Genomic DNA, 22,707 nt, shown 5'->3' with positions numbered 1-22,707 from the left:
TATATTCTGGGAGTGGAGGGTGGATGAAAACAAGTTACAAAGTATAAAATTTACATTTTTCTTTTGTTGAAGGAACTAAAAATAGTTTTGAAATGTCCACAGCAACATAAAAAATAAGTTACTGAACTAAATCCTTATAATGGAAATCAGTTACCAACATCTGAAAATGAATCAATCTACATATACGATGAGAAAGATTTGGAGATGCTAATCCTGAAAATTTAGTATGTGTGTCAGGCTTCCAGCTTGATTTGTAATGAACACATTGAAGGCCTAGAACACGTGACTGCCTCTTGGCTTATGAGTGAGATTGCGGCAAGTGTACACTTGCCCAAGACAAGTCGACCTCTCAGAATGCCCCTTTTGGCCGTGGAAGAATCACACTCACAGCGTGAAAATAATCAGGTCTTCACTCATAAAGTAACCACTTCTCTATTTCTTTATTCCTGTAGGATGAAGAATTTATTTAAAATGATGAGCAAGCAATTTTGTGTCTTTGGAATAAAAAGAGGGTTTCTAAACCTTTTATTGCTGTGCATGATATATGCCAGCTCTTTGTGTCTGTTTATATCATTCTCGATGAGGAGCTCAGTGCCGGCACACCTGAATATTTTATAAAAGCAGGGAACATGTTTAAGCTCTTGTGAGTGTCTCCAAGAGATTTGGGCACTGAAGAACCAGCCCTGCCTCACTTGATTCTTCTTGCACACAATGTCCATGATATGAATCACAAAAGGAGGGGTAGAATTCAGATGGAGAGTACAGAAGGGAGAAGGACAAGCAAGAGGACAGAAGGTGAATGAAAATTTAAAAAGAAAAGTACAAAAGACAATAAAGTATAGGCAACAGACAGTGATATTTACATGTAACAAAATAGTATTTCGTTGTTTTGAGACTATGCATTGTGCTAACTGTCTGTTAACATTTGACTTCATTCTTAGGCACTTTTTAAAATCATTCTAAGCCTCCTTGGTTGTGCACAGGCTTTAGATCAAAAGCTTAGGAATCTCGATAGTGTTTCTTCTTCATTTAAAAAAATTATGCAGAGATTATAGAAATTACTAACATTCAGTCATTTTTTGCAACAAATGTTAATGAATGTCCACTATGGACATCTGAAAAGAAATGGGTAAGAAGGTATGAATAATGAAATAGAATAATGAAAGTAAAAGGCAAGACTACTTTGCAGCTGATTTTCAACTCGAGAGAGGGCTAATTGACGAGTTTATCATAGAAAGGATACTAGCAAGTTTTCATTCATTCCAGGGGAAACTGAGAACAATAAGGAGGAATCTCTTACAGGAATTGACCTATTAGTATGCTTGATGTAGGAAAAGAAAAAAAAATAAACAAAGATTTAAATGAATATATACTAGATTTCACCTAAAACAATAAAGGGGGATGTGTATAATGCCAGTCCAGATTTCTTCATTTTCCTCCTTTAACAAAAATTTCTGATAAGATGAAGGAATGTTTAATTATTCTTTCAGCTGCATATGATCTTAAATCTTAATCCAAATAGAGATTTGGTGATTGATATTTATCCATCAAACTTGAGCCTCTTGGGCAACAAAGTCGCTTATGAAGGGCAAACAATGATCTAATCCTGCTTCAGAAATGATCCTGTGTGATTCCATTGCACAGTAAACCCTTTCCAAATCTTCCCTGAGTTTTCAGTGTTGGGTGGACAGAGCATTTTTAATATGCTGTGCCACTCAGCATTCCATCACAGTCGGGAAGGATGAGAGGAAACGTGCAAGATGATGAAGACTTGTCCACTAGAATTTAAAGTGTGGGGTGCAAAGGACCAAATGCAAAGCTGCGTCGTACCAGAGACAGAGATCTTCATTTCTCATCCTGCAGTGGTGTTTGCCCTTGTAGACCCTGATCACATGAACTGTTAGTGAATATGTTCCTGAAGACAGAAGCATTCTTGAAATCCTTTCAGTCAAAGGGAGGCTATGGACTTGCTGTATGGAAACAAAATAATGACTGTGTGAGCCTTCAGAAATAAATATAAAGTACCTTCAACTATTTGGGGAAATGGCGTACACAGCCTGATGGGTTTATACTATGGCAAACGGTGTATTAGGGACTCTAAGGAACATTAAAACTGCCATGCTTAGTCATGAGTGTGCAGTGTAGTTACGCCATAGCAATGATTTGCTTACAACCAGCCTCCTCAAATCCGTTGTTGTTACGTCCATTCCAACTTATAGTGATCCCATGGGACAAAAAGAAACTGCTCCCCAGGGCTGCCAAGGCTGTAATCCTTCTAGAATCAGACTGCTATCTCGTTCTCCTGTGGAGCGACTAGTCGATTCAAGCCTAGGACCTTCTGGATAGCATCAAGCACTTAACCTATAGGAGCACCTCCAGGCTCCTTCAACGTAACTATGAACCCAAACCAGCACAACCACTCCTCCTTGCTTTGATTGTGTACCTTATAAAAGAATACTATGCGATCCCCTTCTAAATTAGATGATCATTCAGAATATTTTGCATTGCTTATTATATTGAGTGAATTCCCATCCGTAAGAATTTCCAAAATAAATGTAAATAGAAAAGAATAGTAAAAAGGTAAATATTTTTCTCCTGAAGCTGATCTTTTATTAATCTGCATGCATGTTATTCCAAATATATACGTGTAGATCACCACATACAGATGTGCACAGAATGTATAAATACATAGATAGGCTACACGAATGATTTATTACGGAAGTATCAGTGTTTCTCGATTACACTGCATGCTTGATGAGCTGTCATTAGTGCGGAAAGGACACAGCTTTTCAACAAAAGAAAAGAATGCGGCTGCCAGAGTGTTGCAGTGGTTTGGGCTTTTTTTCTTTCTTTCCCCAGCATCCATCCCTGCCAATCTTTGCACTGCCAGTAGGGAAAACCATATCCATGGCAACCAACCGTACCATTCCAACGCACATCAATGACGCCTCCAATCTAAACTGTCAAATATTCTATGCACATCATGTAAAATAGGTCTCTTTCCCCTTATACCTCTGTGCATCTCGTTTCCGTGGCTACATGTTTATGCAAATGAGAATTGTCCTTTCTCTCTCAGGTTGATTTTGAACACTGAATTTGTTTTGCACCTTGGCAATGCAAAGCCATGCTGTCTTGCCACCTGGTCTACCACATAATTGCAAAAATTACATTATAATGATAACTGTCCCCAAATTAGCCTGATAACGCCATCTACTTGCCTTGCGAGCAAAAGTAACAGCGTGCAATAGAGAAGGATGTTAAAACAGAGTCGAGATAGGGGAATAATGTTTAATTGGCTCTCCAGAGTCTACTAATTTTCAGAATTGGAAACCTAGTGTTTGATTTGTTCTTTTTAGTCAGTGAGAAGAAAAAAATATCCTTCATAAATTCTGAATGACAAATTTGCCCATCCTTTTTTGCTTGTGGTTCCAGCATCCCAGGGAATCTAAAGTGTCATTTTCTCTCTGGAAGAATGGAAACACAAAACATGTTAGGTACGTACACTAAATTTTCACTCAGTATCAGATCTAGGCATGAATCCCCCACCTCTGCATCTTCTCTTCTCCCCCTCATCGCCCCACCTCCCCCAATATGGTATCAATATTTTCCTGTTAAAGTTTGATGCAGAATGTGTACAGGCTGACATGTATTAAAGTAAAAGAAAGCTGAAAATCTGAAAGAAGTACCTCCCCTGCTACTCATCACTTTGCTACAATTGCTTCCCACTAGATTATGTCCTATGAATGATTTTCATTGTGGTAGACGTCATCAATTTCCTTCTCGGAAAAATGAAAATTGAACACTAATGCAAATAACCGAAAATCACTTTTATTTAATTATTTTTAATCATGGTTTTCAGGAATACAGGGACTTTAACCAATATTTTTAATGTTAATTTTTCTTAGAAAATGGATGGAAATAAGCAGGTAAATATGTGGTTTCTAGTGTATTTCCCCTGGGTGTAAGTGACAAAAATAAATGATGCTGGATTATATTATGATAAATGTTGAGGATATATTTTAATTTTACCCCCACTTAATATTCTCTCCTTGCAAAACAAATCATTCAGTATTGAACAAAATAAGGACAATTTTATGTACTTTTCTGAGACTTTGTCTCAGTCTGATCTTTTGAACTTTGTTTATAAAGACACAAAGTTACCTTTAAGTAGATTAGGGAGAAGGAAAGGTTACAAGAATGGGGGGTGGTAAGATCCCTTTTCATTTGAACAGATCGTTTGTAAATGTGTGTTGCCCAATGATGAAAAGTAATGTGGTATTTCCAAAGCCACCCCCCACCACCCCACTCAAAATCCTGCTCTCCTTGTAGGTTTAGCTGAGGCCCCACCCACTCTGTGACGCCATTCTCATTCAGGAAACACACATTGATCAAACCATTCCCTTATCTTTTGCCTGTAAGTGTAAATACCAGTGCTGTTGTCTCAGCATCTCATTAGATGTCACTTAAGGTTTGTGTGACTTACCCTCTGAGAAGATTTCAAACCCTGGGGCAGAGAGGGGGCATGACAATAATTTTGTATAATTCTTTTGTGTTTTCTACTTTTAAATTAAATACATCCCCAGTTAACTTGAATATCAAGTTGTCATCATTACTGTATTTTAGGCAGAGATAAATGAGCAGCTATTCAATATGCCTCAAGTCATGGCAGAAGAAAGAAAATAAACTTTTAGTTAAATCTTGGGTATGTTAAAAAATTATGCCAAATGCTTCACATATGTAATAATGTTCCTTGGTAACATTTACATTTTATTTTTCAAATGCAATATTTTTTTTTTTTTTCTCTTTTCTTCTTTTACATTTTATTAGGGACTCCAACAACTCTTACCACAATCCATACATATACGTACATCAATTGTATAAAGCACATCCATACATTCCCTGCCCCAATCATTCTCAAGGCATTTGCTCTCCACTTAAGCCCCTTGCATCAGGTCCTCTTTTCCCCCCCGCCCCTCCCTCCCCTTTCCCCCCTCCCTCATATGCCCTTGGTAATTCATACCTCGTTATTTTGTCATATATTGCCCTATTCGGGGTCTCCCTTCCCCCCTTCTCTGCTGTCCCTCTCCCAGGGAAGAGGTCACATGTGGATCCTTGTAATCAGTTCCCCCTTTCCAACCCACTCACCCTCCACTCTCCCAGCATCGTCCCTCACACCCTTGGTCCTGGAGGTATCATCCACCCTGGATTCCCTGTACCTCCAACCCTCATATGTACCAGTGTACAGCCTCTGTCCTATCCAGCCCTGCAAGGTAGAATTCGGATCATGGTAGTTGGGGGGAGGAAGCATCCAGGATCTGGGGGAAAGCTGTGTTCTTCATCAATACTACCTCACACCCTAGTTAACCCATCTCCTCTCCTAAGCCCCTCTATGAGGGGATCTCCATTGGCCGACACTTGGGCCTTGGGTCTCCACTCTGCACTTCCCCCTTCATTTAATATAATATATATATACACATACATATATACATATACACATATATACACATACATACACACACATATCTTTTTTTTTTTTTTTTTGCATGATGCCTTATATCTGGTCCCTTGGGCACCTCATGATCGCACTGGCCGGTGTGCTTCTTCCATGTGGGCTTATTTGTTTCTGAGCGAGATGGCCGCTTGTTCACCTTCAAGCCTTTAAGACCCCAGACACTATCTCTTTTGATAGCCGGGCACCATCAGCTTTCTTCACCACATTTGCTTGTGCACCCATTTGTCTTCAGCGATCCTATCATGGAGGTGTGCAGTCAATGATATGATTTTTTGTTCTTTGATGCCTGGTAACTGATCCCTTTGGGACCACTCGATCACACAGGCTGGTGTGTTCTTCCATGTGGACTTTGTTGCTTCTGAGCTAGATGGCCGCTTGTTTATCTTCAAGCCTTTAAGACCCCAGTCACTATCTCTTTTGATAGCCGGGCACCATCAGCTTTCTTCACCACATTTACTTGTTCACACACTTTGGCTCCAGCCGTTGTGTCGGGAGAGTGAGCATCATAGAGTTCCAATTTAATAAAAGAAGGTATTCATGCATAGAGGGAGTGTTTGAGTAGAGGCCCAAGGTCCTTCCGCCACCTTAATACTTGACCTATAAATATCGACACAAAGATCTATTTCCCCAACCTCCTATATATATATGCATGTACATGTCTTTGTCTAGACCTCCGTGAATGCCCTTTGACTCCTAGCTCTTTCCTCCATCTCCCTTGACCTTCCTCCTGCCCTACTACCATGCTTCATCGCCCCCTGGGCTAGAGTATACCTCTTCTCTAAGCAACCTTACCCTTGATCATTTCCCATCAGGCCTGCCACTCCCCCTTCTCTACCCTTTGGGGTCCCATGTTTTTCCCTTGTCCCTGGGTTTGTTAACACCACTTCCTTACCCCCCCTACCCCCCACCCCAAGTCCCCCCGGAACTGTCGGTCCCGTTGTTTTTCATCCAGATAGTTCATCCAGCCTGTCCTATTCAGACAGACCTGTGGGGTCACTAACATGCACGAAAACTAGACAGAGGAACACAAAGCAACAGTATACAACCAGACAACAATACAACCAAAACAAACCACTGAAAAAGAACAGAACAAAACAGTTCACAAGAGAAAAGCTTGTAGTTAGTTCAGGGATCTTTGCTGGCCCTTAGGAGCGTTTTCCAGTCCAGTCTGTTGGGGCACCACGCCCTGGCCCCAAAGTCCGCTTTCAGCATTCCCTGGGGACCTTGCCACTCCATTCCCTTGCTGTTCCGCTGCACTCCCCCAGTGATTTGCCTCGGTGTGGTGGGATCAGGTCAGGTGCAATTCCCACACTGTGTCTCCGGTGCTGTCCCCTGTATCGCCCTTAGTCACTGAGGGGCATCATGTCTCATAGTAGGGCCAGCCATGTTGTTCTCTCTGTGGACTGACTGCTCTACTCAGGAACATCATCATCACGGCCTGGTGGGCCAGGCTGTGCTCCACTCTCTCCTCCTGCCCCTTCATCTGCTCCCGTGTGCTCTGATCAAATATGTCCATCTCCCATAGCTGCAGGGTCAATGTCGTCCTTTGGAACAAGTTCTTTTCGGGGGAGGGGCAGGAATCCACTTAATTTATGGTGCTGGGGCCAGCCTCCCAGACCTCTCCACCGGTTCCGTCCTCCACGCCGGGATATTGCATTCACACCTTGCGACACTGGGTTGAAGTCTGGTCCCACTTTCCCTGTGGAGATATAAACCATACCCTCCCCTTGGGTGGATTAATGCCCCATTTCTGTCATGCTGATTGTACTTACCTCAGGGGACTCATGTTGTACCTGTCCCTTTGGGTCTGGCTTACCTCGCTTAACATAATTCCTTCCAGCTCTTCCCATGAAATAACGTGTTTCATGTGCTCATCGGTGCTTTTTAGTGCTGCATAATACTCCATTGTGTGTATGTGCCAAAGTTTGCTAATCCACTCGTCTATGGATGGAAACTTAAGCTGTTTCCAAGTCTTTGCTATTGTGAATTGTGCCGCAATAAACATTGGAGTGCATATGACTGGTCGTGTTTTATTTGCTGCTTCAACTGGGTATATGCCCAGTAGAGGGATGGCTGGGTCGTAAGGTAGATCAATTTCCATTTTCTTTAGGTATCGCCAGATTGCTTTCCACAGTGTCTGTACAAATCTGCACGACCACCAGCAGTGGAGGAGGGTTCCTATTTCACCACAGCCCCTCCAACACTTGTTGCTCTCTGATTTACTGATCTGAGCTAGCCTGAGGGGTGTTAGGTGGTATCTCATGGTTGTTTTGATTTGCATTTCTCTTATGGCAAGGGACTTCGAGCACTTTCTCATATATTTATTGGCCATATTGATCTCCTCTCTAGTGAAAGTTCTTCTCATTTCTTTTGCCCACTTCCTTAGGGGGTTAACTGTTTTCCTCTTTTTGCAGGTCATGATGGTGTTGTAGATTTTAGTAATGAGCCCTTTGTCTGACGTGTCATTACTAAAAATCTTCTCCCAGTCTGTGGGTTGCCTTGTCACCCTCTTGGCAAAGTCTTTCGAGGTGCACAGGTGTTTTATTCTTATTAGATCCCATTTGTCGATTTCCAGATCACCTGTGTGTGTCCCCTTCCCTGTTGCAGTGAGCCTATGTGCTCCCTGGGCCAGTGCTCTGAGATTAGTCCCGATTCCCTCCTTAATGGTCCTGATGGTTTGGGGTTTGACTTCTAGTTCTGTGATCCACCTTGAGTGTATTCTTGTGCATGGGGTGAGGTAGACGTCTTGTTTCAACTTTCTACATGTGGATATCCATTGTTTCCAGCACCACTTATTAAAGAGGGCATTTGCTTCCCACTTGACGTTTTTGGGACCCTTGTCGAAGATCAGTTGTCTATATGCTGATGATTTTACTCCTGGGCTTTCTATTCTTTTCCACTGGTCTGAGTGTCTATCATTGTGCCAGTACCATGCTGTTTTGACCACTGTAGCTGTGTAGTAGGCATTAAAATCAGGTAGGGCGAGTCCTCCAATTGTGTCCTTCTTCTTGAGGAGTTCTCTGCTAATTCTGGGTTTCTTCCCTCTCCATATGAAGTTGGTGGTCAGTTTTTCCAATTCTTTGAAGAAGGTTGATGGTAATTGGATTGGTATAGCATTGAACTTGTAGAGTGCTTTAGGAAGAACTGTCATCCTTACTATGTTCAGCCTACCTAACCATGAGCAGGGGAGCTTCATCCATTTGTGAAGGTCACTTTTGGTTTCCTGTAATAGGGTTTTATAATTATGCTTATATAGGTCTTTAGTATTTTTTGTTAAGTATATTCCTAGGTATTTCAGTTTGTTCTTGGCTACTGTGAAGGGTACTTCCCTCTTAATCGCCTCTTCCATGGCCCTGTCCGATGTGTATAGAAACCCTACCGACTTCTGTTTATTGATCTTGTATCCTGCTACTCTTCCGTATTCCTCTATTGCTGTAAGTATTCCAACTGTGGAGTTTTGGGGGTCTTCAATGTATAGGATCATGTCATCTGCAAATAACGATAGTTTCACCTCCTCCTCTCCCAACTTTGATGTCCTTCCGCTGTCTTATGTTGTTAGCCAGAACCTCCAAAACGATATTGAATAGAAGAGGGGACAGGGGGCATCCTTGTCTTGTGCCCTTTTTCAGTGGTATTGTTCTTGTCTTTTCTCCATTGACTATGATGTTGGCTGTTGGTCTTTCATAGATAGCTTGTATGAGCTTGAGGAACTTACCTTCCAATCCTATCTTCATGAGTGTTTTGATTAGGAATGGATGCTGGATGTTGTCAAATGCTTTTTCTGCATCTATGGATATTATCATATGGTTTTTATCCTTTTTCTTCTCGATGTGGTGAATGATATTGATGGATTTTCGGATGTTAAACCATCCCTGCATCGCTGGGATGAATCCTACTTGGTCGAGGTGAATGATATGTTTGATGTTCCTTTGTATTCTATTGGCCAATATTTTGTTAAGGATTTTTGCATCTATGTTCATTAGAGATATTGGTCTATAATTCTCTACGCTTGTGGGGTCTTTTCCCTGTTTGGGTATCAAAGTAATGCTGGCTTCGTAAAATGAGTTTGGGAGCTTGCCGTTCTTTTCTATGTTATGGAATACTTTGTGGAGGATCGGTGTCAGCTCTTCCCTGAATGTTTGGTAAAATTCTGCTGTGTAGCCATCTGGCCCTGGGGCCTTTTTCCTTGGTAGGTTTTTGATGACACTCTCTATTTCTTCCTTCGCTATGGGTTTGTTGAGGTTCTTGATCTCTGTCTCAGATAATCTAGGGATAGATTGTTTTTCTAAATATTTATCCATGTCTTCCAGGTTTCTGAATTCATTAGAATACAAACCTTCGTAGTACTTTGTGATTATCCTTTTTATCTCATTGGGGTCTGTTGTTATTGCCCCCGATTCATCCCTCATCCTGGCTATTGATGATTGTTCCTTTCTATCTTTGGTAAGCTTTGCCAGGGGAGTGTCAATTTTATTAATTCGTTCATAAAACCAGCTTCTAGTTGCGTTAATCCTTTGCATTGTTCTTTTGTCTTCCCACTGGTTTAACTCCGCCCTGATTTTTATTATTTCTTTTCTCTTGCTAATGGAGGGGTAGTTCTGTTGACTCTGTTCTAGTTGTTGGAGGTTTTGTGTTAACATATCTGTCATACGCCTTTCTTCTTTTTTCATGTATGCATTCAGTGATATCAAGCTACCTCTGATAACTGCCTTTGCAGTGTCCCATAAGTTTTGATATGTTGTATGCTCGTTCTCATTAGTTTCTAGAAATTTCCTGATATCCTCTCTGATCTGGACCTTAACCCATTCATGTCGCAGGAGATCGTTGTTTATTCTCCAATTGGTGGCCCTTGCTTTTCTGGGTGCCCTTCTATTAATCTCCAGCTTTATGGCATGGTGGTCTGAGAAAGACGTCTGGATAATATCTATGTGTTTGAATTTACTCAGGCTGGCCTTGTGCCCCAGCATGTGATCTATTCTTGAGAAAGATCCGTGTGGATTGGAGAAGAATGTGAAACCTTTTGCTTTTGGATGAAAGGCTCTATAGATGTCTATCAGGCCCTGTTGCCTAATTAAATTGTTTAGCTCTCTGGCCTCTTTGCTGAGCTTCTTTCCCTGTGACCTGTCTTTCTCTGATAGTGGAGTGTTGAAGTCCCCCACTATTATTGTTGTTTCCGTGATTTCTTCTGTCATTTTTTTAATAGTTTGTTTGACGAAATTTGCCGCACCATTATTAGGTGCGTAAATATTCAGTATGCTTATTGCTTCCTGGTTTACTGAGCCTTTGAGCATTATGTAATGTCCCTCTTTGTCTCTTTTTATGTTTTGGATCTTGAGATCCATTTTGTCGGAGATTAAGATAGCCACTCCTGCCTTCTTGGAGTTACCATTTGCTTGGTAAACTTTCTGCCAGCCCTTTATTCTCAGCATATGCTTGTCTGCTTGCTTAAGGTGTGTCTCTTGCAGGCAGCAGATTGATGGGTTATGTTTTCTAATCCAATCCTCCAGCCTCTTTCTTTTAACATATGAATTGAGCCCATTTGTATTCAAAGTGATTATTACAATCTCTGGCTTCATGGTTGCCATATTCTGTTTTGTGTTTTGGGTCTTTGCCTATCTTCCTTCATATCAGTGTACTGCGTTTGAGTGGAGGGTTTCTATCCTGTCCTCTTTTCCATCTGAGACCGTGTTGTCCTGGTACGTGTTGCTGGCATGTTGGCTTCTAGATGGAGATGGGCTATATGGTGGTCTCCTGGAGGTTCTAGTTGGAGCTTGATCTTCTGGCCATAGTGAGTCAGCCAGTATGTTCTGCAGGGTCGGGTGACTTGCAGTATATTTTTTGAGTTCTTCCTTGTCCTGGAAGACCCTTATCTTACCCTCTATCTTAATGGATAACTTGGCAGGGTATAGGATTCTGGGGGAGGCATTTTTATCTTTCAGAATTTGGAAGATGCTGCTCCATTCTCTCCTCCTCTTCATGGTTTCAGCTGATAAGTCTGAGCATACCCTTACCTGCGCTCCTTTGTATGTGACTGTCTTCCTTTCTCTTGATGCTCGTAGAATTTTCTCTTTTTCCTCTAAGTTGGATAATTTTACAATTATATGCCTTGGCGTGTTCTTCTTGGTGTTTAGCTTAGCCGGCGTCCTCTCTGCTTCCTGTATGAGAGTCGGATTCTCCTTTGTTAGGTTGGGGAAATTTTCTTCCAGGAATTCCTTTGCTATCTTGGCGGTCGATTTGTGTGTTATGTTGTGTTCCGGTAGACCGATTATTCGAATATTATTCCTCTTCATAGCATCTGTCATTGATCTCAGGCTGTCTTCTGTTTCTTTAATTTTCCTATCTGATTGTTTTTCTCGCTTGCTTCGTTTGATTTGAGCGTCCTCGAGTTCACTGATACGGTTCTCAGCCTCCTCAAGCCTAGATATAGCTTCTGTGACCTTTTGTGTGGCCTCTGCTACCTCCTCTGTTAGTTTCTGCAGTTCCTTTTGGTGGATAGTATTCATCCCCTCTATTGTGGACTTCATCCCCTCTATTGTGCATTTCATCCCTTCTATCGTTGCATCCTTATTTTGGTTTGCTTCTCTTAGCTCCTGTATTACTGCAAGCAGAGTTCTGAAGATTTCCTTTTGTGGCTGATCTATATCTGTTTCTTCTATGAGTGACGTTAGGTCTGTTAAAGTGCCTCGTTTTTCTGATTTTTTTGTTGGGAGTGATGTGGTCTGTTGATTTTTCCTTGATCCTTTAATAGGCCCCATGCTTCTGGGAGACAGGAGTAACCTTATTGTGTGGAGGCTCAGGCCACTGTGCCGTCTCCTGGGGTGGCTGGGGCGGGCTGCGGCAGGCTTAGGGCTGGCACTGGGGACCCAACAGGGCCCCAGGTGGTGAGAGCTGGCTGGAGCTCACTGAGGGCTCCTCAGGGACTGCAAAGCCGAGACTGCAGGTGGAGTGTTTGATCTGCCCGGGCTGTGAGCGGGCCCCTTGGATAGCTGCGCAGGCAGCTGCGGGACACTGCAGGGAACAATGGTGTTCGCTCTCCGCCCTTTTGGCGCGAAACCGCAGGGGGCAATGGCGCCCTTCTTCTGCTCAGGCTCAGAGTCGCGGCTGCCGGGGTCCCCTCAGCACCCTGGGGAGGGCACCTACTCTTGTGCCTTGCGCAGGGGGGGGCCCTTGGTGGGCAGACTCAGCAGCGCGGGGCGCGGCGCTCCGCGGAAGCTCAGGGTCCGGGACAGGCGCGGGTTGGGCTATGGCTCCTGTTGGCGGGAAGTGCTCAGCGCAGGGTCCCGGCCAGGAGTGGAGCTGGCGCTAGGCTGCCAGGGGCTGGCGGGGGCAGGCGGGGGTGGGAGGCCAGCGCACGGAGGGCAGGTGGAGAGGTCCGCGGCAGCGGTGCGGGTGGATGGTCCCCCGTGGGGGTCGCCAGACAACCCGCGGGTCCGCTCCCCTGAGCTTGGATGAATGGAGGGAGGGACGTGGGCCCGAGGGCAGATCGCTGCCCTGTGGGGAGAGGGGAACTGCGGGAGAGGAAAGCTTCTCTCCCAGTGGGGATCCGCGATAGGGAGTGGGGAGTGGGCCGCTGGAGTAGGCAGGGCAGGCAAGTGGCTCTGGGCTAGGCGCCGGGTTTGGGGATGGAGCCTAAGCCGGTCGCCAGTGAGCTCACGGCAGCTTAGTGGCCAGAGATGTCCCACTAGTCCGGTCCTCTTTCACCTAGACCCCTGCTCCGGACAAATATGTGGGGTAGGACTGGGGTGCTGACCCAGGGGGATATTTCACTCACCAGACTCTTACTATTCAGCTACCTGGTCGCCAATCCCGCTTTGTTTGGAGGAGCTCTCAGAGTATGCGGGTGTCCCTGTCGGCCATCTTCCCCTTCTCTGCAATATTATTTTATAGAAAGATCCAGGACTGTTTCTGACTCGTTGAGGTATTAGTAAGGAAATGGAAAGGCGAATTTTATGAAAATTTCAATAATATCGGATGATAAATACATATAAAGATAGGTATATAGTTAATTAAATATTTCTCATGACATTAATTATACCTCAATGACATTCAAATGGGTTCACCAAATATAATACATAATATTCCAAATATTTTAGAAAGTTAAAAAATGGCCATTAGTTATTTTCTAGGGGGAAAGCTTTTATGAATGAATAGTTTCAATGAGATTTACTTAATATGTTAGCTGGGTTTTGTATCAATTAGCTGGGCCAGGATGCTCAGTGGTTTCGAAAGGAAGGAAGATTGGTGTGCAGGGGGCTGTCTCCACGGAATGCCTAATCTAAACAAAAGTTAGATGGTCACGCCACAATAAAGAGGCTTGAAAGAAATCAGGCACAGGTGCGACACCTATGGGGACATCCGAAAGCGGGCATACGCAGACCAAGGTCACCTAGGTGCAGGTGAAGGTCAACCTGGACATACACACTAGGCCGGGCAACATTCCATCCCACAGGCACCTAAACTCCACCACTAAGATCAGCCCCCAAGTGGGGAGAGAAGGGGACAAAGAGCAGAGACAGAGGCAGGCTGCTGCCTTTCAGGGGTGAGGGTGGGCCTGGGGGCTCTGCCTTGTGCGCAGCTGGAGCCCGCGTGTGCGCTCTCAGGGCTCTGCACTATGTCCATTTCTGGTTCTGGGCATTCCTCTTTTGGTGCTGGGGACTCCACTTTCCCGCCTTGTTGCACGTGGTTTTTCATGCTTCTCCAAAGCGGCCTGTTCTCCAGAGACTGCGCGTCCTGTCTGAGACGGTACTACCTGAAACTTCCCTGGCCCTCCTACAAATCCTTGGAACACAAACGTCCTGCTGCGTGAATCCTTTCAGCACTGCAAAGCAAGAGCCTGGGAAAACCATCACAGACACCTACTATTTTGGCTGATAAGGTCCAGTAATTCCCCACATGTTAAGTAACGTGACTTAGCAAAATGTAATCAAGTTCATGTTAGGCCTGCCATGAGCAGCCAAGCCTTTGTAAAACGATGGGGAAGAGAGCAACCTCCTGACTCAGGCCCCAGCCCTTATGTACCTGAAAGAAGTTTTGCTCTCTGAGGTCTATTTTCTATTGAAATAGATGCATGGAAGAGTGGCCTAGCTTCTGCTTGGGTCAGGATCCTGCAACAGGCTTCTCAATCACTGTTGCTTGGCCCTGGGCCAACGACCTGCCACAGTTCTTGCTCAGCCCGGATGTCTTCAGTGGTCTTCCATCTGACCGTCCCTTCTTGGATTCATTTGACCCTGGAGTCACCAATCTGTGACCTGCCTGTCAATCTTGAGTTCATCAGGCCCTGCGGCCACGTGAGTCAGGAGAAATCTCCGTAGTAATATCTGACCCTTGGACTTGGTACCTGACACTTCTAAAACTGTGTGAGTCACTTGCTTGATATAGATGTCTTTCTATGTATACATATAGACGTGTCACTGGTTTTGCTTCTCCGAAAGGCCCAGCCTAACACACCTGGGGAGGGAAAAATGCAGGGACTGGACTTTTTTCATAAAGTCTACATAAAGCAGCAACCAAAAAAGTCCCAGCCGCAGCCTTGTGTTTCGCCCTGACTTACTCTCAGCTTGGTGCAGTTTCTTTTCCCTCTCAATAACTTTTCTCTAGGCACAAGAAACTTGCTTTCCGAAACTCATTCGATTCAGAGATTCTTTGTCGGGTCCACCTTATTTTCCCCTCATTTTTCCTGTGTTGACAAAATGTAACAGCCAAAAATTTGAGTGCTACAAATAAACAAACTGTTTATGCAAATAACTGGAATATACCCCCCTGTTTGGATCCATTTCCACTCTCAAGATGCCTCCCAGGAAGAAGAATTCTTACAATTATTGTAGAGAAAAATAAAAATAAAATACACAAATCACAAATAAGGACACCTACTTGCTTCAAAAGTGATAACAATGGAGCAGATAATCGTGAGAACTAATGAAAGACTATGTCTGAGCACTGTGTTATGCCTGATGTACCCCTTATTAAGGAAGTATTTATATTAACCTTGTTTTCAAGATGAGAAGTTAGGGGTAGAGAGTGGTGCTCAAAGTCGTGCATCTAAGAAGTATTGGAGTTAAGATTCAAATCCAAGGAATCTTATTGTATCATCTCCAAAGTGTTAACCTTTTCATTCCTATACTATACAAGTTTCAATAAATATTTTTATTCTCAACTATTATAATAAGGCTGCCTGTAAATTACCAAGGGCACATGAGGTGGGGGGGGGGAGGGAGAAGAAAAAAAAAGAGGACCTGATGCAAAGGGCTTAAGTGGAGAGCAAATGCTTTGAGAATGATTGGGGCAGGGAATGTGCAGATGTGCTTTATACAATTGATGTATGTATGGATTGTGATAAGAGTTGTATGAGCCCCTAATAAAATGTAAAAAAGAAAAAAAGAAAAAAAAGGCTGTCTGTATAAAAACACCACTTATAATTATAATAATACAAAACTCTGTCTTCAAGACCCAGAAAAAAATCATACCCAAGGTGCATAAGGGGGTCCATGGAGTGGAGACCCAATGCCCATCTGTAGACAATTGGACGTGCCCTCACAGAGGGGTCACAGGGAAGAGATGAGCCCATCAGGGTGCAGTATAGCACCAATGAAACACACAACTTTCCTCTAGTTCTTTGGTGCTTCCTTCCCCCCTCTATCATGACCTCAATTCTACCTTACAAGTCAGATTAGACCAGAACATGCACACTGCTACAGATAAGAGCCAGAAACACAGGGAATCCAGGATAGATAAACCCCTCAGGGCCAACAATGACAATAGAGATACCAGGAAGATTAGGGAAGGATGGGGGAGAGAAAAGGGTAATTGATCACTAGGATCAATCTATAAACCCCTCTCAGCGGGACAAGTAAGAGAAAAGTGGGTGAGGGGCAGTGGAGGTTGATGTAAAATATGGAAATAATAATCTATAACTTATCAAGGGTTTGTGAGGAAGGGCAGACAGGGGAAGAAAGGGGAAGAAACGGGAAGCAGATATCAGGAACTCAAGTGGGAAAAGAAGGTTTTGAAAATGATGATGGCAGCATATGTGCAAATGTTCTTGACACACCGGAGGAATGTATGGATTGTGATAAGAGATGTAAGAGCCCTCAATAAAAGTATTAAAACAAACAAACAAAAATAAAACTCTGTCTTCATGATTCGAATTTATTTTTTATTTCAAATTTTCAGAGTCTGAAACCAAATTGTCTCTTGAAAGAAGACCCTTTTTGAAATGCTGCAATATAGAAAATATTTCTCTAAATGAAAACAGTGTTTTAGAAGATTCAGGATGATTTTTAATATCAAAACTACTCAATCAGTCAGCCTACGTCCCACACTTACCAAGTGTCAAACACAACTCTTTGTTCTAGGAATTCAGAACTGAACAAAAGAAAGCACATGCCTCCTTGGAATCACATCTTCCTGGAAGGATGTAGAACAGATATTTGGTGCTCTTGAGTCAGGTCTCACCCATCGTCACCCTGCATGCAACAGAATGAAGCACGATGCAGTCCTGAACCCTCACAATTGTTCCTTGGCTTGGACCACTGTTGCAGGCATCGTGTCAATCATCTCCTTGAGGGCCTTCCCCTTTTTCAGTGCCCCTCTACTTTCCAAGCATGATGTCCTTCTCCAGGGACTGGTATTTCCTGATAAATTGTCCCAAATATCTAAGGAGGTCTCTGACTATACTTCTTCCTCCCCCCCCCCAAATTATTTGTCCTTTTGGCAGTTTGCGGGACTTATTCTTCTCTGCTCTTCCTTTTTCAATGTCCCCCTTTCACAAACATATGAGGCAATTGAAAGTACCATGGCATGGGTCAGGCCTTCAAAGTAACTTGGCTTTTTGATACACTACAGTAGTTTCTTTTAGCAGATATACCCAATGCAATTCTCCTTTGATCTCTTGACTGCTGCCTCCATGAGCATTGATTGTGGATTCAAAAAAGACAACTTTATTGACAATTTCAATGTATTTTTCATTAATCACAATGTTACCTATTAGTCTAGTTGTGGGGAATTTTGTTTTCTTTGCATTTGAGTTGAGATCTATATTGAAGTCTGCAATCTTGGATCTTCATCACACCAAGTACTTAAAATCCTCCTGACTTTTGTTCTTTGGTGCCTGATACCTGATCCCTTTGGCACCTCGTGGTCACACAGGCTGGTGCGCTTCTTCCATATGGGGTTTGTTGCTTCTGAGCTAGATAGCTGCTAGTTTATCTTTGGGCCTTTAAGATCCCAGACTCTTAAAGGGGATGCCAGACTATATCTTTTAATAGTCGGGCATCATCAGCTTTCTTCACCACATTTACTTATGCACACATTAGCCTTTAGCGATCATGTTGGGAAGGTATGCATCATGGAATGCCAAGGGGGAGTGCAGAGTGGATACCCAAAGCCCATCTGTAGGCAACTGGACATCCCCTTACAAAAGGGTCATGGGGAGGAGACAAGTCAGTCAGAGTGCAGGGTAGTAATGATGAAACACACAACCTTCCTCTAGTTCTTAAATGCTTCCTCCCCACCACCCCCCATCGCCCCACTACCATGATCCCAATTCTACTTTACAAATCTGGCTAGACCATAGGATGTACACTGGTACAGATAAGAGCTGGAAACACAGGGAATCCAGGACAGATGATCTTTTCAGGACTAGTGCTGAGTTGGCGATACTGGGAGGGTGGAAGGTGGAAGCAAGGTGGGGTATAAAGGGGGAACCGATTACAAGGATCAACATATAACCTCCTCCCTGGGGGATGGACAACAAAAAAGTGGGTGAAGGCAGACGTCAGACAGTGTAAAATAGGACAAAATAATAATAATTTATAAATTATCAAGGGTTTATGAGGGAGGAGGAGAGGAAGAAGGGGGAAATGAGGAGCTGATATTAAGGGCTCAAGTAGAAAGTCAATGTTTTGAGAATGATGATGGTAACAAATGTACAAATGTGCTCAATACAATGTATGTATGTATGGATGGATTGTGATGAGTTGTATGAACCCCCAATAAAATGATTTTTTTAAATGCTCCAGACTTTAAACAAATAAGGATGTGTCATCTATATATTGCAAGTTATTAGTAAGCCTTTCTCCAATCCTGATGCCACACTCTTTTTCATTTAAGCCAGTTTCTCTGATGATTTTTCTCAGCATTGAGATTGCATAAGAATGATGAAAGGGTATTACTCTGTCCCATGTCTTTCCTGATTTTAAACCATGTAATATGCCCTTGTTCTGTTCACACAACTGCCTTTTGATCCATGTAGAAGATCCTCATGAGCACAATGAAGTGTTTTGAAATTCCCATATTTCTCTCAAGCTTATCCATATTTTATTATAATCCACTCAATTGAATGCCTTGGCATAATCAATAAGACACAAGCAAACATCTTTCTGGTTTTCTTTGATTTGAGCCAAGATCTATATGACATCTGCAAAGATATCCCTGGTTCCATGTCCTCTTCTGAATCTGGCCTGAGCTTCTGGCAGTTCCCTGCAATGCATTACTGCAATCCTGCTGAGGTGATTCTCAGCAAAATTTTGCTGACATGCAATGTAAATGATTCGTTCTGTAATATGGGCATTCTGTTGGGTCATCTTTCTTTGGAATGGGGAAAAAATATGAATCTCTTCTAGTCAGTGGGCCAAGCAGATGTCTTGCCAATCTTGTGGCATAAATGCATAACTGCTCCCAGTGCTTCATCAGGTTTTTGCAATAATCCCATTAGTATTGCATCAATTCCTAGAGCTTTCCTTTGCAGTAACGCTTTCAATGTGCTGTGAATCTCTGCCGTCCTTACCAGTGGCTCTTGCTCATACGCGGCCTTCTGAAATGGCGAATGCCCACTTGTTCCTGTGGTACAGTGATCTGTGTGTTCTTTCCTTCTTCCTGTGATGTTTCTGGTGCTATCCAATATTTTGCCATAGACTCTTTTAATCTTGCAACATATGGGCCTTATATTTTTTTCTTGAGTTTCTATGGCTTAAAATATGCTGAGTGTGTGCTTACTTTTTTGGTTTTACAACCGTAGGGCTTTGAGTTGGCCTTTGAAATTTTCTATTCAGCTCTTTGACTTCATCATTTCTTCCATTTGCCTTAGCTACTCTGACTAAAAGCCAGTCCCAGATCTTTTCTTACACCTGCTTTGATCCTCTCTTTGTTTCTTGTCATTTCAATGCCCTTTGCTTTCTTCATGAATGATGTTCTTGATGTCATCGTGCAGCTCACCATGTCTTCTGTCATTAGATTCAGTGCATCAAATCTGTTCTTGAAATGGCCGTGAAATTCCAGTTGGATCAGCTCAAAGTTATATTTGGACTCTTATGGACTTGTTTTTATTTCCTTCCATTCCAACTTGAAGTTGTTTGTAAGACAGTCTGTCACACACTCAGTCCACTGGCCTACTTTTGGCTGCTGATTTTGAGCTTCTCGGGGCTCTTTTCCAACAGAAGTAGTCAATTCAATATCTGTGAATTTCATCTGGAGAAATCCATGTTTATCGTTGCCACTTGTGCTATTGAAAAAAGGTATTTTCCATTAAGAAGTCTTTGGTTTTGCAAAATTCTATCATTCTATCACCAACTTAATTTCTATCACTAACACCACATTTTCCAACTATTGTTCCTTCTTCTTTGTTTCCAACTTTTACATTAGAAATTGATAGATGCTGTTATTGGAATTGGATTCTGTTCTTTTACCTAGAGAAAGAACTATTCTCATTGGACAAAGGCAGTGTTGGGGAATTTTACTAGAGGCTTGTAGGTGGGAGGGCCTTGACTAGTGCAGTCCAGACATTGACTTCTTGTCAGACAACATAAATTTGGAGGCTTTTAAAGTTTCCAGTGAAATGTGAGGGATTCTGGAAACTTCAGGATTTCTCTGTTCCCACTAAATGACATCAGGTGCAGGAAAAATCTGGGGAACGTAGTTCACACATGGCATCCATTCTTGGTCTTTGAGGCAATGTCTATGGAAAAATAGCTTAAAAGTTCCGTTAAGACTCTAGAACATTCTCTGAGCTCTTGACCTATTCAGTTATGCAAAGGAACTACCCTTACCTCTTTTTCTACTTTAGCTCTTTCTACTTTTACTCCCCTGTTCTGTTTCAATAGTTCAGAAATAGAATAGGTACATGGGTAAACAGATACTAGATAATGGTTAGATCGTGGATAGGTTATAGGTAGATAGAGAAACGATAGATTATAGTTGATGGAAGGATACATAGAAGAAAATAAGAGATGGGTGTCATAAATGAGAATTGTTATAAAGAAGAGGGAAAATTAAACAAGATAAAGGGATAGAAAATGATAGGAGAGACCACTACTGGCTCAGAAAGGCCTCTGATAAGGTGATACTTGAACAGAGACCTAAAGGAACAGAGGGATGAGTTGTGAAGAAAGCATCAGAAAAAAGAACCAGATGCCTGGCTTAAAGATTGGTCACATAGACAGTGTAGCTGGATGCAGAAAGGCAGAAAGACATACAGACGATCAGATCATGGAGCAACTGTGGGAAACTTTCATGTGTTTTCACTTGGGAAGCCATCTAGAAACTTCAGCAGAGGAATAGTAGAAACAGGTTTATATTGTAAGAGGATCATTCTGCCTCATATCTCATATCAAATGGAGAGTTAGCTGAAGACATGGGAGCCCAGCTCAAAGGATTTTTGTATCATCCCAACCAAAAGGTGATGGTAGTTTGTACCACAGTTAGAGGAATTGAGAATGATCAGATTCTGTATGTATTTTAAAGGGGATACATCAATATTTTATAGCTTATAGTATTAATGTGAGATATGGGAAAATTAAGGAGTAAAGAATGACTCTCTTGGAGTAAAGAATGGCTCTCTACTCATATAAGAATATTCTATGCTTACAAAAAGTATGTCTGTGGGTAAAATTAAATATTTGAAATAAACTAAAATTATAAGACAGTTGTACTTTTTCTTCATTGATCAGAATTGGTTATATATTTAACTTAAAATAATTACTTTGCTATTTTTTCTTGCTTCCCAATAAGCTTCTGGTGCAATACATATCTTCAATGAAGATGCAGGTCAAAGAGTTTTAAAATAAAAAAATTTTAAAAACATTCAAATGGATGTTAGCTATTGGTCTTCTTCCAGTTCCTGTCTTCATGCCCCCAATAAATTTCATTGTTGTGTTTTAATTGGAAGATCTAAAAATATTTCAAACAAACGTCAGGTATTTTAGCCATGTTGTATTATTTATATTGGGGTCAATCCATACATATGCTACAGTGATTGGATATTGAGCTCTATAAATACAAATATTTCAATGTAATGAACCCTAGACAAAATGATACTACAGAATATATTTTAAAGTTGCATAGTCTCAAACGAAAATTTTGAATTATTTAATGTAAGCAGTAAGGAGTAGATGCAGACAATAAAAAACTGGTAAATGATTCTTCAGATATAATTTTGATAATGTAAATGTAATCAAGGAATTTTATTAATTTAGTGAGGACCGGAGTATATGTGGCCTTTTAAAGGTAAATATCAATAAATACAATGATAGCCAAAAGATTAAATTATTGTTTTTAAAGGAATCATAGACTATTATGATCAGATTATCTTCTTGTTTTATATTCCAAATATATAAATAATTAGAGGAATAAAATGCTTTAGTAATAAAGCTAAATGATTATATAATTATTATATCTTAGTATTTATAAATACTATATCTTAGTAATCATTTCTTTTAGTTTGTCATTGTAGCATGAAGTTGCTAGTGATTTTAAGGTACATTATATAAAATGTGCTAAGAGTTTGATTATATCAATTAGAAATATATTTGGAGTAGATTTTTGGAAAGAAAAATGAAAAAGACAACTCTATCATTATCTTCCCTGTTGTTTGCACAATGTAGTATAGACTTAGTAATAATAAATATTATATTCAAATAATTAATTTAATAAATAATTATAAATATACATATGCTAAGGGTAATTTAGGTGTTTCAAAAATGAAAACAACAATACACTGATTTTTGTTTTATAATTCAGAAATACACTTGGTTTATACATAATATACTAAGAGTAAGATTATGGCACACAAGCATTAGGAAAAAATACACATTTCATAAATATATTATGTGATTTATCACAGTTCTTGAATAAACAAATAAACATCTTCTGGTGAAAGCAAGTATGATAATGATATTAAATAAGCCTATAGTGCTGGTAACAGG

The sequence above is a fragment of the Tenrec ecaudatus genome, chromosome 2 (assembly GCF_050624435.1).
Source record: "Tenrec ecaudatus isolate mTenEca1 chromosome 2, mTenEca1.hap1, whole genome shotgun sequence".
Taxonomy (NCBI): Eukaryota; Metazoa; Chordata; class Mammalia; order Afrosoricida; family Tenrecidae; genus Tenrec; species Tenrec ecaudatus.
This window is presented reverse-complemented; position numbering follows the sequence as displayed.